This window comes from Myotis daubentonii, chromosome X, assembly GCF_963259705.1.
Source record: "Myotis daubentonii chromosome X, mMyoDau2.1, whole genome shotgun sequence".
Classification (NCBI taxonomy): Eukaryota; Metazoa; Chordata; class Mammalia; order Chiroptera; family Vespertilionidae; genus Myotis; species Myotis daubentonii.
In genome coordinates, this window is record NC_081861.1 from 104,713,781 (window position 1) to 104,737,733 (window position 23,953).

The 23,953-nt window shown below is 38.0% G+C and overlaps 1 protein-coding gene and 1 pseudogene across 1 annotated transcript in view; one reads left to right on the forward strand and one right to left on the reverse strand.

The window, feature by feature from the left end:
* The window catches only part of SH3BGRL (SH3 domain binding glutamate rich protein like), an 85,390-nt gene that overhangs the window by 19,354 nt on the left and 42,083 nt on the right, over positions 1–23,953 (forward strand). The window lies entirely within an intron of this gene.
* Positions 7,501–8,202, reverse strand: LOC132224329 (S-phase kinase-associated protein 1-like; annotated as a pseudogene).

Consider the following 23,953-nt stretch of genomic DNA (forward strand, 5'->3'; position numbering starts at 1 on the left):
TGGAAAGAAATTGGAACTATGGGAATCCACATAATTTAAAATTATTAAATTCTAAATCAGAGAGTGTAATATTTCTAATTGAGCAAACATAATAATACTAGAGGCCTGGTGCACAAAAATTTGTGCACTCAGGGGGGGGGGGTCCCTCACCCTGGCCTGTGCCCTCTCGCAGTCTGGGACCCCTCCGGAGATAATGACCTGCTGGTTTAGGCCTGCTCCCGGGTGGCAGAGGGCAGGCCCAATCCCTAGGTGCAGCCCCTGGTCGGGCTCATAGCAGGGCTGATTGGGGAGTTGGGGCACCTTCCCCTGTCATGCACAGAGCAGGGCGGATTGGGAGGTTGCGATGCCACCCTCAGTCACGCTCAGGGTAGGGCCCATTGGGGGGGTTGGGGCACCGCCCCCTGTCATACTCAAGGCAGGGTCGATGGGGAGGTTGCGGCGCCACCCCCTGTCATGCACAGAGCAGGGCCCATCAGGGGGGTTGGGGCTCCGTACCCTGTCATGCACAGAGCAGGGCCGATCAGGGGGGTTGGGGCTCCGTACGCTGTCATGCACAGAGCAGGGCCAATTAGGGGGTTGGGGCGCTGCCCCCTGTAACTCACAGAGCAGGGCCCATCAGGGGGGTTAGGGATCCCTACCCTGTCACGCACAGAGCAGGGTCAATCAAGGGGTTGGGGAGCTCCCCCCATGTCATTCACAGAGTAGGGCCGATAGGGGAGTTGGGGCACTGCCCCCTGTCACACTCAGGGCAGGGTGGATCAGGGGTTTGGAGCGCCGCCCTTTATCACCCACAGAGCAGGGCCAATCAGGTGGTTGGGGTGCCGCCACTGTCACACTCAGGGCAGGGCCGATGGGGAGGATATGGCTCTACCCCGTCACACACAGAGCAGGGCCCGTGGTGGAGGGGTTTTGGGGCGCCGCACCCTGTCACACACAGAGCCGCAGGGTGATCAGGGGGTTGGGGAGCTCCCCCCTATCAGGCACAGAGCAAGGCTGATCAGGGTGTTGGGGCACCTTCCCCTGTCAGGAGCAGAGCAGGGCAGATGGGGAGGTTGTGGCCCCGCCCCCTGTCACACACAGAGCCGCAGGGAGATCAGAGGGTTTGGGCGCTGCCCCCTGTCACGCTGATCCCGGTGCCGGTGCCGGGAGGCCTCTTGGCTCCGCTGATCCCGGTGCTGGGAGGCATATTACCCTTTTACTATATAGGATAGAGGCCTGGTGCATGGGTGGGGCTGGCTGGTTTTCCCTGAAGGGTGTCCTGGATCAGGGTGGGGTCCCCACTGGGGTGCCTGGCCAGCCTGGGTGAGGGGATGATGGCTGTTTGCAGCTGGTCACACACCCTTCAGGGTGGGGGTCCCCACTGAGGTGCCTGGCCAGCCTGGGTGAGGGGATGATGGCTATTTGCAGCTGGTCACACACCCTTCATGGTGGGGGTCCCCACTGGGGTGCCTGGCCAGTCTGGGTGAGGGGCTGAGAGCTGTTTTCAGGCCGACTGAAGCTCCCAACTGCTCCTTTTTATCTTTTTTTTTTTTTTTTTTATTCTGGGCCAGCTTTAGCTTTGGCTCCAGCTCTGAGGCTTCTGCTGCTGAAAGAAGGTATCTGGTTTGTTTTGGTTCTATAATCGAAACACTGTATAACTCCAGCTCTAAGATCCCGGCCTCGCTGAAGGCAGGTTTCTGGGGTTTTGTTTAGCTTCTATATTTGTTACAATGTTTCTTAAACTGCAGGCTCAGAGTGTCAAGTAAGACTCCCTCCACGTTCTGCATGGAGTAGGGTTCGCTATCTGAAAGAGGAGCCGCACAACAAATGAGAGAAAAAGACACGAGATAATTTTGCAATATTGGGGGACCAGGCGGCAAGTGCCGACGGACTTCCCCCGTGCTCAGGCCTCACCAAGCTTTTATTGATCTGGGATGCACCCATAGCATAGCCCTTAGGCAGGTGACCCCCTAGTAACAAGCAGACTAGCCCATCAGCAAGGATTTACATAATAATAAATGGGGGAGTAGTTTCAGCTACCACTGTCTGGACAAACAGAAGTGGTGCCTAGCTCCGAGCTTTGCTAGGGCTTCAAAGGCACCCAGCCTTCGGGGGGTTTCGGGGAGTTCTCTGTCTATGCTTATCAGATAGTGAAGGCAATAAACAGTTTCCCACATCAGAGGCTGGCAAAGCAGGCGGGGAATGTTGGTTTCCTCCATCACTGAAGCAAGCAAGCCTCATGTTAGTTTCAAGCTGCCTGGCTGCCGGCCGCCATCTTGGCTGGCAGTTAATTTGCATATCTTGCTGATTAGCCAATGGGAAGGGTAGCGGTCGTACGCCAATTACCATGTTTCTCTTTTATTAGATAGGATATGTACACATACATACCATATGAACTTGGCAGAGATGTGTAAAAACACAGCTTTACATGGGGTAGACAATTTGAATAAATTATGTAGACAGGCCCTGCCAAGTCTGGAGCTATAGGCTGTGCCGAGGATTCTCTTCCTTTTACCATAAATTCATTTATTCAGAATTTTTTTTTTTTTTTTTTTTTTTTTTTTTTTGTCCATTGAGCTAGACTCTGGACTAAGGTCCTCCAGTGCGAAAAGAGATCAGGATTAAAGATTTCTCAGCCTTTTCCCTGATCCAGAATAAGAAAGGAAGTATGGATGTGTCACTTTGGAGTACTAAACTATAATGTCTGCAAAAAGGAGGTATATATGATGGGCTGAGAAGCAGAAATACTTTAGGGACTACTTGCATGCACGCTGGTACATTGTCTCACAGGAATCAATCTACTGCCCCACAACAAATTTCCCAAAGTACTTTCTCTACCCCTTCCAGTCATCCTGATAATGATTTCCTCCTTGAATAACTATTCTGGAAACAGGAATTGTTTATCAGTTCAATTCAACGTTTACTCCGTTTTCCTGCCATTTCACTAGAGAAAGGTGTGGAAAGTAGATTGTAAGCACAATTTGCCCTTTCTTTTTATATTTGAACATGTTGCACAGTGATGACTATTATACAGTTCTGATTAAAGCCAAATGTAGCAGTGATGATACCAAGTTAAAGTTGTGGTTTCATTGCCTATTTCTACCAGTTATCTTTGGATTCTGGAATGAAGCATCCTAAGGCCCTTTTTCTTTGTGTGAAAAATGCCTTTAGACTTCTCTGTAATTCCTTCACCTTGGGATCACCCTGGCCTTGATCTTTTGTGTAAACAATTATGCCTTACAAAAGTCTTAGGTGTGTTTGTTTATTTATTTATTTTTAATTCTTTATTTTTGCAAGTATTACATATGTCCCCCTTTCCCCCCATTGTCCATTCCCAACCACAAACATTTAAACTCTGTCAACACTGGTTGCCTCATCTCCAAGAGTTAATAAAGCATCATAATCTAGTTGAGTCTTATTGTTCTGGTGTATAACTTTTCCTAGTACCAGATCATTCTTCTTAAAATAGGATTGTTGCTTTCAAATTTTTATAATGGTGCTTTAGTAGACTAAAACAACTATATCTATTTAGAGGGTATGGGAAACATTAATCTTTATTGTGATTAATGCCACTTATTATTAAGAATCTAGAGTATAACACAAATTCCCTTTCCATTGTAAAAAAATGGCTTTTGTTCTGTTTTATTTTTATCAGCATCAAACATACTGAAAATAAAATATCAGAAGCATCTGGATAGAACGGATCATAGGAGGTCATCTAGTCCATCCACATAAGGACTGCCTGTGAACTGTCCCAGAAAGATTGTAATCAATTTTCTTTTAGTAAACTCTCCAAAGAAGGAAATATACAACCTCCCTTGGTAATATGCTGCAGTACTACTTTCTATTACTTGTTGTCCTAGACTCTGAGACTAAGATTGTAGAAATCAGGGTGACCAATGAAGGATATATTTTTTTACCTCTTTTTGTGTGAAGAGGAACATCAGATTTTTTAAAACATTAAAGCAAAGGAGGCAAAGCACTATACAATACATAGAGATCTACCAGTTATCAATTTAAAATATGTTTCCTAAACATCTGCTGATAAAATGTTCAACATAGGACAAGGTATTTGTCCTGAAAGAGCTTACAACCTACCTTGGTTTGGAAGGCTTGAAATAGGTCTGGTGATATTTTTCTCTTCTCTTCTACCCCTTTTCTTTTCTTAGGAAGCATGGTAGATATTATTATGCTTATAGATCAGTACACTCTAAGATCATGCCATAAGGGAATATTATCATATATTGGTTATTTTGTGAGACTTGTAATTTATTGAATTTAATCTTGCAATCAGCATTTTAAACATTTTTAAATCAATAATTCCCTAAAGTCCAAGTATTGGGCAGTGTTCATTTATGATATATAATGGTGTAATTAATGATGAAAATCATATAATATGGTTAATGTAATGCCTTTAAAAGTTTCAATTTTCAGAAAATATTTTGTTGTAAAATTATGAATAGTACTGCTTGCTGCTGTAGAAAAAAACATAGCTGTTTTAAAACTCTGAATTGAAAGCTGTGGCATTTTAATGTTGTTTAATAATAATTTGTTTGGACTCTTTCTCATAATTAGTGTACTAATCAACCTGGATTGGGGAGCAAAGGCCTTAGGATAATAGGTTAGTCTCTCTGGTTTTTGTTTTTTGTTTTTCCTTCTATAAAACAGAATGACCTTATCCCTACTTCCAAAGAATGTTACTTAGATTTTTAAAAATATGATTAATAGCAAAAAATGTGATTAATAGCAAGTACTTTGAGTTCCTTTGAAAAAAATCGTTTTCATTACAAGCCTAAAATAAATTGTTAAAACTGTAAAGGTAAAATGGGCTTTCTATTTTTGTTTAAATTGGGATTTTGTGTTTGTTTTTAGAAGTCCAAGATTAGGTTTCAAGAGAACCTCAGTTTCTTGTTTTGTTTTGAAATCTTAATATTGTCCCAGAATAGTGTCCTACCAAATATTCTTTTTCCATTAAAAATAAATTCTTCTTTTAAAGAGAAATACTGTTGGCTCTTATGTTTGTATTCATTCTCATTCTCTCTCTCTCTCTCTCTCTCTCTCTCTCTCTCTCTCTCTCTCTCTCTCCATCTCCATCTCCATCTCCATCTTCCTCTCTTCCTTCCCCTCTTCCTCCCTTCCTCCCTCTCCATCTTTCTCCCCCTTCCTTTCTCTGGTTCTTTTCTATGCCTTTGAAGAAATGCACAGTGATTTGCAGTTAGTTGAGTGTGATGTTTAATAATAGAGGTGTGTCCCAAAGGAGATATATTTTAAGCAAGAAAAAAGATATTAAAAACTTATACAGGATTGTGAACTCTGGCTAATAATGCTGCTTGTGACATTCATAGTTCCAAAAAAATTGTCACATATAAAGAATTTTATATATTTATTATTGTGTTCTGGAAAGAGAATCCTATGCTATTGAAAATGATCACATTCATTTCATTGATAATCTTTCTCTTTAAATCATTTCCTCCCCACCCCAATTTCTTTTGAATCTATTACTAAATAACTCTTTTTTTTAAAAATATATATATTTTATTGATTTTTTACAGAGAGGAAGGGAGAGAGATAGACAGTTAGAAACATCGATAAGAGAGAAACATCGATCAGCTGCCTCCTGCACATCCCCTACCAGGGATGTGTCCGCAACCCAGGTACATGCCCTTGACTGGAATCGAACCTGGGACCTTTCAGTCCGCAGGCTGACGCTCTATCCACTGAGCCAAACTGGTTCCGGCAACTCTTATAATTATTTGCAAAATATGAAAAATCTACTCTCTTTGGATATTTTTCAGGTCTTTCAGGCAAATTTGCAGTAAGTTCCAGTCTCAAGACCATGCTAAATTATAAACAAATTTAATGAAACCCTACTGCATATACCCCAAATTTGACTACTTATAAGTACAATTTATGAATTAGAAAGACAAGCTGATGCACAGTTTGTGTACTTAACACAAAACCTCATAGTTGGAGGCAAGACTGAGAATGAATCAAGAATAGCTATTAGAAAGTATTATTTCAGGTCATAATTAATCTGTGAGATTAAGATGGTTGGTATTTACTAACTTCATTTATACATAAAGCTTATTTTTAGTGTCCCTTACGATTCCATTGCATTTCCTTAAACTTCATTTTTTTGATAGGACCACTGACATTCTTTGTTTAGTCAGTTTTGTCAACAGTCTCTTTACCTTTTTTGTTTTCTCAACTCTGGGTTGGGAACATGGATCTAAAAAAATAATTAGAGAAGCCATAAAAGGAATGTTAATGTAGATTCTGCTTAGAGATTGCTGATATAAAGCTGACTCAACTTCAGTCTTTTTTGAAGAAGATAATGGCTCAGATACTGACCTGATGAATGATATGCAGAGCTAAGTAAATCTGGCTTCCTCACTCAACACCTGGGCATTTTTTAAAGGCTTTCAAACCTGACGGAAGTTCTGCCACCCTCAAAACCAATTCTATTAATTTTATATAATTAAGAGCAAGGAAACACTATGATCCTAGTTGACTTACTACCAATTATGTGTAAATAAAGTCAAAGCCTCAGAAAGAGAATGCTGTACCTTAACTTAAATGTAGGCAGTAAATTATTTTTTATTTTAAAAAATGAAATTTGTTTTTAAAGTTAGGCCTTTGTCAGATTTTTAGACACCTACATTCAGTTCAAGGTTCTCTTGGATATTTGGTGAAGCATATGGGTTTGTAAACATTAGCTGAACTTTTGCTCCTATGAAAGTTTTTTTTATATAATGAATGGGTTATGTTGATAAACTTCATAAATAGGAGGGATGACTTAGGAATCTCAGAATCCATTTGATAATGTATACATTTCCGAGAACTACAGGTTAAATCCCAGCTGAATTAAATTAATACTTTTTCATTCATTGGGAGAAAAAATCAACATTCAATTGTCTCTAAATTGTCTCTTAGAAATTCATTCCACCCAGAATTTTATATTAACTTTCGTAAATATTCTTTAATATTCTCCATAAACACCTTCAGTCTAAGTATCTTTTTATAATCCAGTAAATCCTTGTGCATATTTTTATTGAATATTGTATTGTAATTTTCTGTTTATACCTGCCATCCTTACTAGGCTGTGAGCTCCTTGGGTGCAGGGATTTTGTTATATTTACTGGTATATCTGTTGTATTCTAAGACTATATGGAACACAGTACAATACTTAAAAAGTATATAATGAGTACATTCTTTTTTCCATTGATTTTTTTATAAGAAATGTTTTTGTTTAATTTTTTTAAATATATTTTATTGAGTTTTTACAGAGAGGAAAGGAGAGAGATAGAGAGCCAGAAACATTGATGAGAGAGAAACATCCACCAGCTGCCTCCTGCACACTCCCCACTGGGGATGTGCCCGCAACCAAGGTACATGCCCTTGACCAGAATCGAACCTGGGACCTTTCAGTCTGCAGGCCGACACTCTATCCACTGAGCCAAACCGGTTTCGGCTATTTTAATTTTTATTTGTTTGTTTGTTTGATTGATTTTTACTGTTTGCCTAATATTAACAATTATAAACAGAGCAGTGCAACTAGTATCTGGAACGATCCTTACAGTGTTACAGTGTCGGGCACAGCTTTTCACTTCTCTTCACACCACTGGCTCTCTTTGCGTACCTGGGCTTCCTCTTCTTCAGTAAAGTCATTGTTTATATGGAAAGTCTTGCGAATCTCTTCGGGGGTTTTCCCCTTGATCATATTGGCAACAGTCTTGCATGTCACATCAAGCAAACCCTTCATGTCTAAATAGTTTGCAGCCAGAATTAGTTCAAAGAGTGTTCCTTGGTCAACTTTGAGGAATTCTTGGTCCCAAACAGGAATATCATCTGTTCGCTTCTCTTTGTTCTCATCATCTTCAGGAGGTGGAGGCTCATCCTTGTGCACCACGGAATGACCTTTTTTAATGTTGCTGCATTAACATTTGGTAGAGGAACTGGGTCATCATCGCCTTCATCATCCATTCCCAAATCTTCTAACATGGTCTTGATAGTCACAGATTGTTTGGAAATTTCAACATCAACTTCAAATATCTCTCCATCAGAACTCTGCGATTTAATTGGAGGCATGGTGCTTGGTCTCAAGGAGAAAGCGGGCTGGAGGCTGACGAGAGCCGGGCAGCATCAGCAGAACCAAAAGCAAAAGGTGGAGAACAAGGCCAGTTACTTGTTCGGGCGCCAATTGTTGGGGTCCAATCCCAGCAGGTCCAGGGGTTCCCAAAGGTGTGAACGGAGTTGGCGAAGAAGGAATGACACAGAGACAGTATTCAGTTGATCAGCAGCCCAGCCAGGTTCTCTAGCCTGGACCTCCAGCCAAGTTCTGTCTATAAGAAATGTTTTAATAAAAATTTTGTAACTTAATTTTTACAATATCCTGTTATGCCTAATTATTTTTTTAATCTTTATTGTTCAGATTATTACAGTTGTTCCTCTTCCCCCCCCATAGCTCCCCTTCACCCGGTTCCAACCCCATCCTCTGCCCTTACTGCCCCCCCCCACACTGTCCTCATCCATAGGTGTATGATTTTTGTCCAGTCTCTTCCTGCATCCCCTACACCCCTTTCCCCCTGATAATTGTCAGTCCACTCCCTTTCTATGCCCCTGATTCTATTATATTCACCAGTTTATTCTGTTCATCAGATTTTTTATTCACTTGATTTTTAGATTCACTTGTTGATAGATATGTATTTGTTGTTCATAATTTTTATCTTTACCTTTTTCTTCTTCTTCCTCTTCTTAAAGGATACCTTTCAGCATTTCATATAATACTGGTTTGGTGGTGATGAACTCCTTTAGCTTTTTCTTATCTGTGAAGCTCTTTATCTGACCTTCAGTTCTGAATAATAGCTTTGCTGGGTAAAGTAATCTTGGTTGTAGGTTCTTGCTATTCATCACTTTGAATATTTCTTGCCACTCCCTTCTGGCCTGCATAGTTTCTGTTGAGAAATCAGCTGACAGTCGTATGGGTACTCCCTTGTAGGTAACTGACTTTTTTTCTCTTGCTGCTTTTAAGATTCTCTCTTTGTCTTTTGCTCTTGGCATTTTAATTATGATGTTGGGGTTCTCTGTGCTTCCTGGACTTGTAAGTCTATTTCTTTCACTAGATAGGGAAATTTTCTGTCATGATTTCTTCAAATAGGTTTTCAATATCTTGCGCTCTCTCTTCTTCTGGCACCCCCATAATTTGGATGTTGGTTCACTTGAAGTTGTCCCAGAGGCTCCTTACACTATCTTCATATTTTTGGATTCTTTTTTCATTTTGCTTTTCCGGTTGGGTGTTTTTTACTTCTTCATACTTCAAATCTTTGACTTGATTCTTGGGATCCTCTAGTCTGCTGTTGGGTCTCTGTATCATATTCTTTATTTCAGTCAGTGTATGCTTAATTTATAGTTGGTCCTTTTTCATATCTTCAAGGGTCTCACTAGACTTATTGAGGGTCTCACTAAATTTATCGGTGGTTTCTTGAAAATTCTTGAAAAACCTTATAACCGTGGTTTTGAACTCTATATCCAGTAGTTTGCTTTCCTCCATTTCTATCAGTTGTGACCTGTTTCTTTGTCTCCACATTTTGGCTGCTTCCCTGTGTTGATAGAGTGGCTTTCTGTGCTAGGTGTCCTATAGGGCCCAATAGCTCAGCCTCCACAATTACCTGAGGTGGACACTCTTGGTGCACCCCTTTGTGGGCTGTGTGCAAAATCTTGTTGTAGTTAAGCCTTGATTGTTGATGGTATCACTGGGAGGAATTGACCTCCAGGCCAATTGGCTGTGAGAATCAGCTGTGTCTATGGTGGGAGAACTTCTGTTCTGGAGAGAACTAGTAAATTTTTTGCTGAAAAGTTAAGTATAGTTAAGTTCAAAACAGAATATTCAATTTGTGCAAAATTAATGTGTTAATTTTCAAAATGACTTATTTTAATTTTTAGAATACCATTGTAGTATAATACACACATATGTATTTGGTCTTTGTCTCTGGCTCCTGGCACAGAATCTCTAAAACCCAGTGGAGTTTTCTGAATGATACCAGTGCCTTTTGTTATCCATAATGAGCCCCTTACTACCCAGTATGAGTTTATGCTCATGAGGTGGCTCTTGGCAGGTTAGGGCCTTTAGGTAGCTTCAGGATGTGGGATGGTCTCCAAAGGAACCAATCAAAATATTGGAGGGTTGGAACTTTTCACTCTGGAGAGAGTGGGGCTGGAGATTGTGTTCAATCACTAGGGGCCATTGATTTAATTAATCATGCCTACAAAGTGAAACTTCCATAAAACCCCCAAAAGTGTTTAGGGAGCTTCTAAGTTGGTGAATATGTCCATGTTCCAGGAGCGTGGTGCACCGTAACTCCACAGGAACAGAGGCTCCTGCAATTGGGATCCTTCCAAACCTCACCCTATGTACCTATTCATCTGGTTGCTCATTTGTATCCTTTATAATAAACTGTAATAGCAAAGAGAGTACATTCTTGAATTCCATGAATTGTTCGAGTAAAATATCCTGAAGGGAGGGTTGTGGGAACCCTTGAATTTATAATTGGCCAGGCAGAAGGGTGGGTCACCTGGAGACCTCACTTGTGGCTATCATTGGAATTGGGGGCAATCTTGCTAGACTGAGCCCTCTAATTTGTGAAATCTGATCTAACTAAGGTAGTGTCAGAAATGTGTTTTTGGAAACCCAGTTGGTGTCAGAAAATTGATTGTTGGTGTAGAAAAATAACATATAGTTGTTGCCAAAATAACTATCCAACAATGGTGGTTAATTTGTTTGGTGATTAAAATACAAACATTTTCCATTTAAATTCTAAGAGTCTTCCTTGGTTCTGATTTTGTAACCTTAATCAGTCTCCATAGGTTATAGCTGTAATATCTCTAGGAGAACCATTCAGAGTCTTATAGTATATATGAAACCCAGCCAGATAAAATTTAATGCCAAGCTGTTAGAAAATCCCAGTTGTAAAAGTGCCAACTATGGATACAAAATTACGGTAGCACTATTCCCTGGGAACTAGAAAATGAAACCACATGAGATAATGTATGTGGTACTTAACATAATACCTTGCATATCGATGTGAAATATATATGTTCAAATATTATGTGTGTTTATATATATAAATTATTAAAGAAGACAATTTAGGGGACACAAATTTTATTTAACATTTTATAAAGCAAAAGGTCTTCATTAAGAGAAATGCAAAAAGGGCATGGAAGGCAGAAAGCTTTATAGGATGAAGAATAAAGGATAAAGAAGAGAAAAATAGAAAACTATCTAATTGTTTGGGACCACATAGTCAACCTTGTTGGCGTGAGAAGGCACAGAGTTGGCTTGGCATTTAGGGATTGGCTGACTGGATACACTGAATTTCTGGTCAAGTAAAGTATTTTCATGGACATGAAAGTTGCCTGAGTTTTGTTTTGCTGACATGTCACCTTGGGAAGAAACTGCTTCATCTTGGGCCTAAACAGTTATTTCAAATATTCTCTCTCTCTCTCTCTCTCTCTCTCTCTCTCTCTCTCTCTCTCTCTCTCTCCCCCTCTCCCTCCTTCCCTCCCTCGCTCCCTCCCTCCCTCCCTCTCCTCTCTACCATTCTAAGCTCAGTAGCAACAAGGATAATAATACCTACATACATTACTTGGCTGTTATAAACTTTAAGTGAGACAATATGTGTAGCACAGTGCTTAAAACAGGAACTGTTCAATATTTGTTATTTTTGTTATTATTATTATACCTGGATAATTTAATATTGTCTCTAAAATCTTTTATTAAGTACAGTGCTGTATACAACCAATTTAATTCCCTCTGAAATTCAGTTAACAAAATGAGGGTAATAAAATTACGTATATAACATGGAATCATTGTGATGAATAAATAAGATGAAACTCTCAGTGTTGTGCTTGGCACACAGTAAATATTCAATAAATGGTATTTGATGATGATAATGATGCTAAAGAAGATGATGACACTTACCTTTTGGAAAATAAATGTAGGGCAGCTGTCAGCCTTTCTTAACAATAAGACTTTTGCTGCTTAATTAATACTCTCACAGAGCTGGTTTTTTTTTTCTATTTATAAATTCAGGCTTTCAACATGCATACCCATCTCTCTCTCATTCCTTCTCTTTCTCTCCCCCATGTTTGCTCTATTTTTTGCATGTCAAAAGCAGATGTTTCTTCCTGAAAGCACTAATGACATGGATTTGGCTACTCTTTCAGAGATCCAGATGAACATTTTAATGAGCACTTTTCATATTATGAAATAGAAACATTTTTTTTCTTCTGTAGACACGAAGGGTCAAATCCTTAATATGTTTATGAACCAAGGTTTGACCTTGCACTTATCTGACTCACCTCACCATAATCTTGGCCCTGTCATATCATGTCTTTATTTGAAATTTGGCATTTTTGGTTATCATATATATTTGCAATAATGTTTATTTTAAAATTTTCTTTAAAATCTTATTTATCTTGATGACTAAGCATTTTGGTACCCCTTAAATTTTCACTTCAGTTGAGTGCCTCACTTCCTTCACCCTAGTCCAGTTGAAACAATGGAAGCACTCCATGCAACTATAGAGCCACTTGTGATAGTGGGATCTAGCTTTTCAGAGTGTAAACATGGAAGTCTACCATAATAGTAATTGAATTTTACTCTCCGTTGATTAAGAAAATAAATAGTAACAAAAAGCTACCATTAATTATGTAACACCTTAAAATAAAATTACATTTTAATTTACAAAACAGTATTTATACATTTTGGAAAACATAGTTGTATATTTCAGTGCAAGACTTATTCTTTCAGTCTGTAGAAACTTCTTTGTGTACTTAGAGTTTTGTAGGCCCTTTACAATAATTTTTCTTCCCCATAGTGATCTCTGGAGCACAGATCAAAAAACACTTCTATGAAAATTCAGATACAAGGCAAATCAGTGTGCCTAAAATATATTTTAGGAAATTTAAAACTTTTGCCTGATTTTGAAGAATGGGTAAGAGAAAAGGAGGAAATGGGCGTGGAAAGACTTTTTATTTATTGAGTGCCTTTCGAGTGCCTGGCTCAAATCTATACACTTTACATTCCTATTCTCATTTAGTCCTTACCTCTATGAAGTAGACATATTATGCTATTTTACATATAGCAAAACCAAATCTTCAAATATTTGAATAACTTGGTTAAAGTTTTTTTTTTAATTATTTTCAATTATACTTGACATACAACACTATATGACTTTCAGGTGTACAACATAGTGTTTAGACATTTATATACTTTACAAAATGATCATCCCAATAAATCTTCTACCCATCTTTGGGCCAACTGCTTATACTCAGTAAATTTGCAGAGTCAGGATTCATACCTAGGACTTTTAAATTATCATTATTCTAATGAAAAGGGCAGAAGGAAACCACTGTTAATGATGATAAAGAGAGTATGCATTTGAACTGGTAATTGTGGAGCCCACAGAAATTATAGCAGTTGTTTGCTTTTGTACTTACTAATTTAGCAGGCCAATATTAATTATCTCTGTGTTTTTGAATATCCAGTTGAGAAATCTCATGTCTCTAAACCACCATTATTTAATATTTGATTGACTTTAATATTAATGTTTAACTCCACTGCCTAGGCTCTTTCCATGGTCCAGAATTATCTATTTTTTCACAGGCTATCTGAATCAGGTCACAGAAACATATGTAGTCCCTTGATCGCCCTTTCTAAATTTTTCAAATTGCATGTGAAGAAGAAGGTTCTCATTCCAAATAGTTTGCAGCAAAGTGGAAATACCTTAACTTGCTCATTTTCTAAAAATAATAAAGGAAACATTGTAAAATCAATTCTTCATTGTGCATAAAGAAATGGGTTTTTTCTTTAGTTGTCTGTGATATATTTTACACAGTGTATATATAAAAAGTTCTGTGCAACTTTTCCTTTTAAAGATTTTAATTATTCTTTTCTTCTAGTGTTGTTCTGATTATTTTGTATCCAAGTACAGCCAGTACATGTGATTTTTTTTATTACTTTGTTTTATAATTTATGTCACAGCAAAATGTTTTTCATTGAGCTTTATTCCACTAAAATGGAAATACTTTCTTGTTTTGTGACAGGACATATGATAATTTACATACAAATAGAAGTTATGGAAATGTCAAAATTCTTAGAAGAGACTTAACTGGAATTATTCATCTTTTTTTCCAATTAAATCTTCCATTAAATAATTAAACATCTCTGAATCTTTGAGGCACAAAAATACATGATTATGTCTGTATAAGTTTGGTCATGAAGATTTGTCAGGCATGGTCTACTATCATGAAAGATTATAATTCTAGTCTTTGGACTAGGTCCTTTTCCTTAATATTTTTGTGGCAGTTTTTGACCCATGCCAGTTGTTATTTCAGATATTTATGAGTTGCCAAATAATCATGAAACATCTGTGTTTTCACAGACTGTAGTGTTGCACAATCAAGAGCACAGACTTTGGATTCATTCCTCATGGATTCAAATTCCATGTAGTGGTTTAAACTACCATTTACGGGTGTGGTTTTTTTTTTTTTTTTTTTTAGTAAATTACATAACTTATCCCTCTTAGAGAATCTATTTATCTGTCAAATAAAGATAATAATATTAAACTTACAGATGTCTTATAAAGTTTAAGGGAAAATGTGATACATTTTACACTGTGCCTAGCACATACAGGGCACTCAATAAAATATAAGTTGAGGATGATGATGGTGGTGGTAATGATGATGATGATGGTAATGATGATGTCTAACTTTAACAAAAAAACACACAATGTATTTATGAGCTTAAGGATTTGGGATCTGGTATGCCCCAGAGAAACCACTAACTACCAAGCTATCTCTTATCTTTTGTGAAGTTTAAAGGAGTCTCTAATTTTAAGAACCCAGAGCTTGAAAAGATGGATAAAAGAGGAAAGAGGTCATGAATTATTGACTATATTCATAATGGTAGGTGTTGGCAGACAGTTTTCCATTGGTCTTTTGCATTGGTGTACATCTTGTAAGCAGACGCATTGACTACCTTTGTCCTGTATTATCTTTACAAGGAGACAACCAGCATTGAAAGATGAGATAGTGTCTCTGTCAAGAAAAGGTGCCCAGTAGAAAAGATTTGGGTTCCATAACCTGGCTTCTGGGGTCACTCTGCAGGAATTGCATATCAAGGAACAGATTCAAGAAAATGCTGATACTCTGGCTTCTGCTGTTTCTGTGACCCAGAAGTTTCATATTTTCTGCCATCATCTTTAAAACTTGTTAGTTTGCAAATAAAGTAAAAACATCAGATCTTTCACCATTCTTATCACTGGACATGCTATTGCTCTTGATGGTCATAGTCCAAATAACAGCAATAACAATTAAATTACACAGAAACTCACTGATTGCACAGAGAGTTCACAGAACTAGAGCTCACAGAACTACATGATCCATGACTCTTTTGTCTTAGCTACTTTAGTTTATTAGTTGGTTAAATTATTGGACCATTTGGTCCTTGTCTTATTTAACTAATTAGGCAGCACATGACAGTTTATTTCAGTTTGACAGTTTAGAACATGCTTTACTGGCTCTCATCTGGGAGTGCATTCATAGTGTTTTTTGGATTGTTCATCTGGAGCACACTGCTCATCTAAAGATTAAGAATATTTTTCCTATGGCAAATGAATTTGGTTTGGCAAGGATACACAATTTACTGCATTGCCATGCTTCCCTTAAAGGAAATGATTTAATTTCTTTTGTAATGAAATGTTACTACCTCACCAACTGTAGAGGAATAAAATCAGTATTATAGCTCGGGTGGCTGAAAAGAGTATTTTTTGTTTATTTGTATTTTCTGAAGACGTGGGAAGCCCTTTAGGTGTAAAGATTATACTATGGACCTGCCATAACCTGGTTCTAGTTACAGTTATTTTCCCAAAAGGGTCTAGAGTAGGTGACCAGGACATGCATATATCTTTTTGAGTGTGAAGGTAACTTGTATCAAGAATTATCTACCAACTGAGCCTTTAAAACCTTGAAGAATCATTCATATAAACAACTTTTAGATTGTTAAACAATATTTAGTAATATCCATTACTTTTTGGAGAGTCTTCCAAATTCCTTAAAAAGCAAAAAACAAACAAAAAAAACCCCAACCAACCAACCAACCAAACAAACAAACAAACAAAAACTGCAGGCATCATATGTTTGTGTAAAGCCACTTTAAGTCCTTTATTTTGAATAGATTGTAATTGAGGGTTGGCTAAAAATTAAGTGGCTGGGTTTGTTTTCAATGTGTAAAAAAAGAATAAAGCCATGCCTATTTGTCTCATCATCTGACATTAATAAAGCATTTAGTCAGAGAAAGTTTTCAATGTTTGGAAATCTGACCTAGTGATCTAAACATCTGACAATCACTTGTGAAAATTATCCAGCTAAATAATGTGTATAAAGATTTGATATCTCCTATTATTATGCATTTGATAGAATAGTAATTTTTAAGGGTAAATAGAGTTTACATTGAATTGAAGCAGTTTGTGACATTTCCATGATTTTTACCAAAATGTGAAAGGATTTTGGTTCTTCCCTGTGTTTGATGCTTTGCTACCTGGTGGGTGTTAGGTTGAGATTCTCTCCCTACTTGAGTGATGCCCTTAGCAGTAGGGTAAGCCTCCCTGAATCATTCTTTATGTTTTGTCCCTCTTTTTTTTCCTGTTGCCACCATAATACCACTCTTGAATTTGAAAAATCCATTGTCTTAAAATATTTTATTGTACTGAGATAGAATTAGGTTCTAGCAAAAAGAAGTTTATTAAGATGTATGCAAAATAGCTCTTTTCCCTTTTAAAAAGTAAATAGAAGTGGAAAAATTTTATTTCAACCTAGAGTCATTAGAATTTGCATTTCTGAGAATGTGCATGTGTATCTCTATATGTGAGTATTGATTGGTCTTATTCATAGAATAATTTTGGGGACTTTCAGAATTTAGTCAATGAAATCCTTACTCATTATTTCACAATATTTTTGGTCTTTCCCTTTTCATGGAAACCAATATTGGTGGATTTTTACAGTGAACATTAGCTGATTCAAATTGACTTGAATGGTTCAAATTGACTTGCCTTTGAAATTTTTTCTACTGCTGCATATTTATCTGACAGTTGGGAATGATATTTCTTTTGTAGTTGGAGAAGTTTAATAGATGCCAGGTAAAGTAGCTAATCTAAGAAAAAGAGCAATTTTACTGTATGGCAGGATATTTTTAATATAAATTGTCTCTAGAGTTCAAGAAATGTATTGCTTGACAATATTTAACTGCCAGTAAACTTTCTGTTAGACTCTTACTTTATCAGAGTAAAATAATTTACTTTGGTTGATACTTTCTTGAGTACAACACTTCTGGAATTTTACTGTGATGCAATAAATAATTGCTCTTTCTAAGGTTTCTCAGGGAGAAATTTAGAGTGTCTGAGTGGTCTCTTAAATATTTTCTGGGTGTGCTATACAGCCTATCTTGCTTCTCAGAGTCCCATGAAGTGAGGGAAGAAAGTCTCTACACTTTATGAATGCTCAGGAATCAGCCCAGCATTTTACAAATCACTTTCCTTATAGTGAAGACTTAGGGACTACACTGCCTGCTTTAAACACTTATTTATCTACTTCATGAGTAGTTTCTATTGATATTCATAGCAGCTTATCAAAAGGCTACATTAAATTGTGGCTTTTCCTTTGCATTGCCTCAATATCATACTGCTCCAGGACTGTCCTATATTATGAATGATACATCACGGTGTAATTCATTGTTTTTAGTACCTTGAGGGCAGGGGTTCTTTCTCAATTATATATAATTACAGTACCTTATGCATATTTAAAATAGTGACTAGCATACCTTGACAGCTTATTCTTATTTTTTTATTCATTTGCTACAGATTTACAGAACACTTGCTATGGGTCAGATATGATAATAGGCACTGGATAAAATGATGAGCAGGATAAACAAGGTTCTAGCCATGAGAGCGCTTATAATTTATAATTTAGGCCAGGGGTCCTCAAACTTTTTAAACAGGGGGCCAGTTCACTGTCCCTCAGATGTTGGAGGGCCAGACTATAGTTTAAAAAAATACTATGAAAAAAATTCCTATGCATACTGCACATATCTTATTTTGAAGTAAAAAACCGAAATGGGAACAAATACAATATTTGTATTTGCATGTGGCCCGTGGGCTGTAGTTTGAGGACCCCTGATCTAGGCAATATGAGAGGCACATTTCTTTTATTACCTATAATTTTCTGTGCAGCAGTTCTGGGAGGTGGGTATAGTTCTCAACCAATTGTCACTGGATAGGGAACCTGGCCCTGAGCGGGTCTGCCTAGGATAGTATGTGGGATCTTGACTTCGTGCAGGAAAAATTTCATAGCAGGAGTCCAGGTGAATATGGGGAAACATTTATGAAAGCCAGGGATAGTAAAACAATGAAGGTTTTATCATGGAAAAAGCAACAGGAGAGCCTAGGCTGGGCTGCCTTAACTCTCTGGGAAGTCAGAGAAAAGGGGGCCCTGGTGGTAGGCTCAGAGGATTAGCTGCTGCTGCCCATTGCTCTCCTGATTGCAAGCCTCATGGGATCCTTTAGAGTTTAGGAGATGCATGTCTGTGAGGGAAGAATGAAAAGGGAATGGTGGGGGCGCTGTTTCCCAGAAGGAGAGGGCACATGCTGGGTTCTTTGTCTTGAGGCTTTTATCTCTCTTTTGCAGGTGGAAATCTTAGGGGAGGGCTTCAGCAGAAAATTCATCAGTTTTCCAGGTGTGCTCTTACAGTGTTGTGGTCTCCACTGATTGGTTAGTGTCAGGGCAAGGGGTCAGTAGTCATTGCAGCTGGTCCTAGTGTCACCCACTGGTTTTGCTGCTTTTCTGGGACTGGAACTGAAATATAACTGAGGCCTAGATATTATCTCTAGGGATGTGACCTTCTGTATTTGCTGTAAATTGCTCTGCCACTTTGTTCAGCTATCTCCCTGTCTCCCTATTCCACTTGTCCCGTCTTACTGGCCTGTCTCATAATGAGTGAGGAAGTTGAAACACAGGAAGGTTAATCAACTCAGCCACACTGATAATAAATGGAGGCTCTGAGATTCAAATCCAAGTTAGTTGAGTTCTGCATTAGTTTTCTATGTTGTATAACAAACTACTATAAATTTAGTAGCTTAAAACAATACACATTTATTATATCATTAGAGGTCCAGTTTATAAAATTCATGCACAGGTAGGGTCCCTAGGCCTGGCCGGTAATCAGGGCCAATCAGGGCCTTCCTTCCTCTGGCTGCCAGCTGCTGGCTGGGGCCTTCCTTCATTCCGCCACAGCCCCTGATGGTCAGCGCATGTCATAGCAAGTGGTCGAACTCCAGGTCAGTTGAACTCCCAGTTGGTTGAACTCCCAAGGGGACAATTTGCATATTAGCCTTTTATTATATAGGAGAGTGTCTTTAGGTCAGGAGTCCTGGCATAGCTGGGTCCTCTACAAGATTGCAATTAATGTGTCAAACAGGACTGGTTTTTCTTCTGGAGGCTCCACTATAGAAGAATCCACTTTCAAGTGCATGTGGTTGTTTGCAGAATTCATTCTCTTGAGACTGTATTACATATTCATGGCATCTTGCTTCTTCATAGACAACAAGAGAGGTAGAAACTTTAACATGAGTCAGCTAGAAAGATAAAGCCTTGGATGATAGCATCATCACTAGAGTGAAATCCCATTACATTTGCCATATTCTATTGATTAGAAACAAGTAACAGGTTCTGTCCACACTCTGGGGAGGGTATTACACAAGGTAGTGAACACCAGGAGGTGAGGATCATGGGGGGCAACATAAGAGTGTGTGTAGCACAGATTCCATAGTATGTGGTCTTTCATTTATGCTATGCTGCTTCTAGTAAGAGCTCAATATACATGGATTAATTTTTGAAGTGTTTTTAACTTATATAAAGCAATATAACATCACTATAGAAGTTTCGTGGAGGGGTCCCATAATCCCATGATCCCACCACAGCTCAATTAGCTTCCTGAACAATGCACTAAGCACTCACTCCTATTATCTCTAAGCAGTCATAATAATTGTGTTTCAATTCCTGTTTAGTCTTTTAAAAACATACACAGTTCTTTTCACAGAGTCATAGCAAATACATGATTCTCTAAACTTATTTTTTACTCATGTTATCATAATATTTTCCTTGTTGCTACATAATAATGTAATGGTCAATTTCAGTATGCTCATTGCAGTCTTTCAAATGACCACACCACTGTTTACTTGACCAAGTTGAATGGTTGGATATATAGGTAATTTTCAATCCGCCACCACTAAGAAACAAATTAACAACAACAAAAAAACTATACCAAAACATTGCATAATTTCTTCAGGCACATAGTTTTTTATCCTCTAACATGGTTTACTTAAACTAGGAATCCAGAAATAAAATTACTTGATTTTTTACATAAATGTTTTCAGGATCAGATTTAAAAAAATATATATTTTATTGATTTCAGAGAGGAAGGGAGAGGGAGAGAGAGATAGAAACATCAATGATGAGAGAGAATCATTGATCGGCTACCTCCTGCACACCCCCCACTGGGAATAGACCTGTGACCTCCTGGATCATAGATCAACACTAAACCACTGAGCCATGCTGGCTGGGCCTTACTTGCTTTTAATCATGGGGGTTTCATAGTATGAAGTAAAGGAAATTATCTTCTGTTTATGGCTATGGACCAGATCTCAGGATGTCGTTCTATCCTGGAGTTCATGTGATGACAAGGATCCCCTCATGACTTTTTCTTAGTACAAAATGATGTCACTTATATGGATATTTTTCTTGTTCATAGTGTAGGACCATGCCCTCCCTATAATGAGGCAGAAGCTATTAACATGAGACATTTGGGAATTCAATATTTCCTTATGTATAGTCACAAATGGGACTAATTTATTTACTCAGATGCAATACCCCGTTTTTCAATATGTCCACTTTAGCAGGCTTTTACAGTAGCCTTTTCTGTAGTGGAAAAGGACAATTAGAAAAAGGCAGAGCTAATGTTTTACATAGCAGACTGACTCATATTTGTCACCCAGGTAACTAATAAGAACAGATGAATTGTGTATTATTTTCTTGTGATTCAAGAACTGATAGTTGGGAATTGGTGGTTACAGCTTTAAAAAAATATCTGTTGTGAGCTGGAGAATTTAGCTACCATATTTGGTTCTCATATGCCTGCCCTGTGACCTTACATCAGCCTCCTGGAGGATTTGTGTGTTTTTGCTTATCCTTACATGGGAAAGCAGCCTGGAAATATGTCTGACCAGAATTAGAAGCTCTGCAGTGTTTTCAGAAGTGTGGCTTTCGGCAAAAGCAGTGGTTTGTGAAATTAAGCTTGCTTACAGCCAGAATTTGTTTCATTGAGAAGCAGTGAGTTGGAGAACATCTTTGCTGACGATAAAATCACCAGCATTTTATACCTCTTCATATATCAAGCAAATTCCCTTCCTTCTACTATGACAGAGTTCTAAAGAGAATTAAAATCTGTATAGAAATGCATTGTATTGAGTTGTTAATAATAGTGATTAGTGCAGGGAGGTGAAGGCTGGAATGAAGTTGTTTAATTTTAAATTCTTAGGGGAACCTTAGTATGAAGTTTTTTGAAACATAAACTCCACATATGTTAGACTATCACTTGTCACAAATGTTTAGTTTTGATATTTGATTCTAAAAGTTACTGTGATTTGTTTCAAGGAAAACGTTTGCTTTAAGGATTCTCTTCAAACTACCAGAACAGCCTAACGTACCTCATCCATTAGCACTCATTTCCTGTAGCCACCTATGGTGACAAGTCACTGACACTTTTGTGGAAGCATTTTAAAATGACCTTACCTTCACAGTTTATTTGTCCAAACATGCAACAGTTTTAAATGGTGATGCAACATTTTTTTCTAGTAAAGGCAATGGAATTCTTATAAATCATTACTTCTTCACTATAACTTTTTCTTACCAAGACTTAAATTCCCAGGAGTCTTTTATTGCTTTCTGGCATGTTTCTTTGTTTAATTAACACAGCACCTCAGAGTGGGAAGGATGGAAGGGGTCATCTAGGAAAATCTACCCTGTGTATAAAATAATCAACAGGCTTTCTTGCTCTTACTTTAGGCCAAGCTTTGGAATTAAGAATGATACAAAAAAAATTATGAACCATATTTAGAGTCAAGAAGCCATCATTAAGCTGACAGTCTAATTAGCATGAGATAAGCATGGTAGTGTATTACTTTGTAGTGTTTAAGAAGTGCTTTTTACTCTGACAGATCTAGGGCAAGTGTGTGCTTTGGAGAAAGTTACTAATTCACTTGAACATTTGTTTCTTTATCTGTGAAACTGGAATGAAAATAGTAACAGGTACCTCATACAATTATTGTGATAAATAAGATTAGCAAATAAAGGAATTAGTAGTGTCTGATCTATAGGAAGCACTTAATAAACAATTATTATTATACTTTAAAGTGAAATTACATTTGGTGCAATACAAAGAGGGATCTGTTACCTATAAAATTCTGCAGCCCATTGTTAGCACACCCTAAAGTGGGATCTGTGTCTCTTTGTTTTCCTTTATTAGCCCATCTCTAATCCACCCACTTAACTGCAACATAAAGAGGCCAGACTTTAAGAACTGTCTAGCGCCAGGCAGGTGGCTCAGTTGGAGTGTTGTCGATTCCCAGTCAGGGCTTGATCCCAGTTTGAGGAGCATATAGGCGGCAACCGATGGATGTTTCTCTCTTATATCGATGATTCTCTCTCACACTCTCTCCCTTCTTCTCTTTCTCAAATCAATAAAAACATTTCATTGGGTGAGGATTAAAAAAAAAAAAGAACTGGCTAGATTCCATCCCTTAAATTATCTGCTAGGATGAAATTTATAATTCTATAATTCTAATTTATAAATTCCTTGAGACCATAAATAATACCTCTATTTTATTTTTATTTTTGTCAAGGTAAGAACAGTGGCCTTGAGGCTTAATGTGTATGTAGTAATTGTATTCTTGATTAAATGGTAGCCCCTAACATTACCTGAGCAGGGTTTCAAGACTAATCCTTTCCTGGCGGCAGAGAATCTTAGAATTGGAATTGGGTATTACAGTCACTTTTTATTCATATTGATGTGGAGAATGATCAAATTGTGTACATATATATTCATTTCAGTGATAATGGCAGGGAAAGCATAGTCTGGTCAGTAGGATTGAGAATGAAATTATATATTAAGAACACATAAAAATTGGTATTAGTCTAAAAAAGTTTGTCAACCTTATATAAAAATTTCTTAAGAAAAAATCCATACAAAAAATATCATGAAGCTGGACAGGGAAATATAATGGAACAAACTTAAGCTTTGGAGTTAGGAGCATCTAGGTTTGAATGCTGGCCCTGCCTCCCCCCCACCCACTAGCTTTATGACTTTGTATAAATAACCTGTTTGAGCCTCAGTATTCTAATCTGTAAAATGGTGGTAATAATGATACCATTATAATAACCTGGTTATTAAACAACAGGAAATAAATAAATAATGGGTAGGCTAGATAATATAGTCATGCCATGTATACAACTTTGCCAGAAACCTACAATTTAAGACTCTCCAAGTCCATTCCCTACAAATCGCTGGGGGAAGGGACTGGACAATAGACACATGCCCTATAAGGTCTGGGTGACATGGGAAGATGCTTACCTGTCAGTCACACCTGGGGACAAGTTGGTGGCCAGAATAGACATGGCCATTACAAGTGCAGGAAGATTTAATATTTAAGCTTGTGAACAAAGGGAGTTCTCTCTTGTGCCCTTGCATTCTTCGCCCTCATGCTCTCTTAGGACTCCTATTGCAGGGGGCATGCTCCCCTGCATTCTCCCACATGGCTCATGGCCATGTGGTAGCAACACAATGGACTGAATCTGTCCTGATGCTACA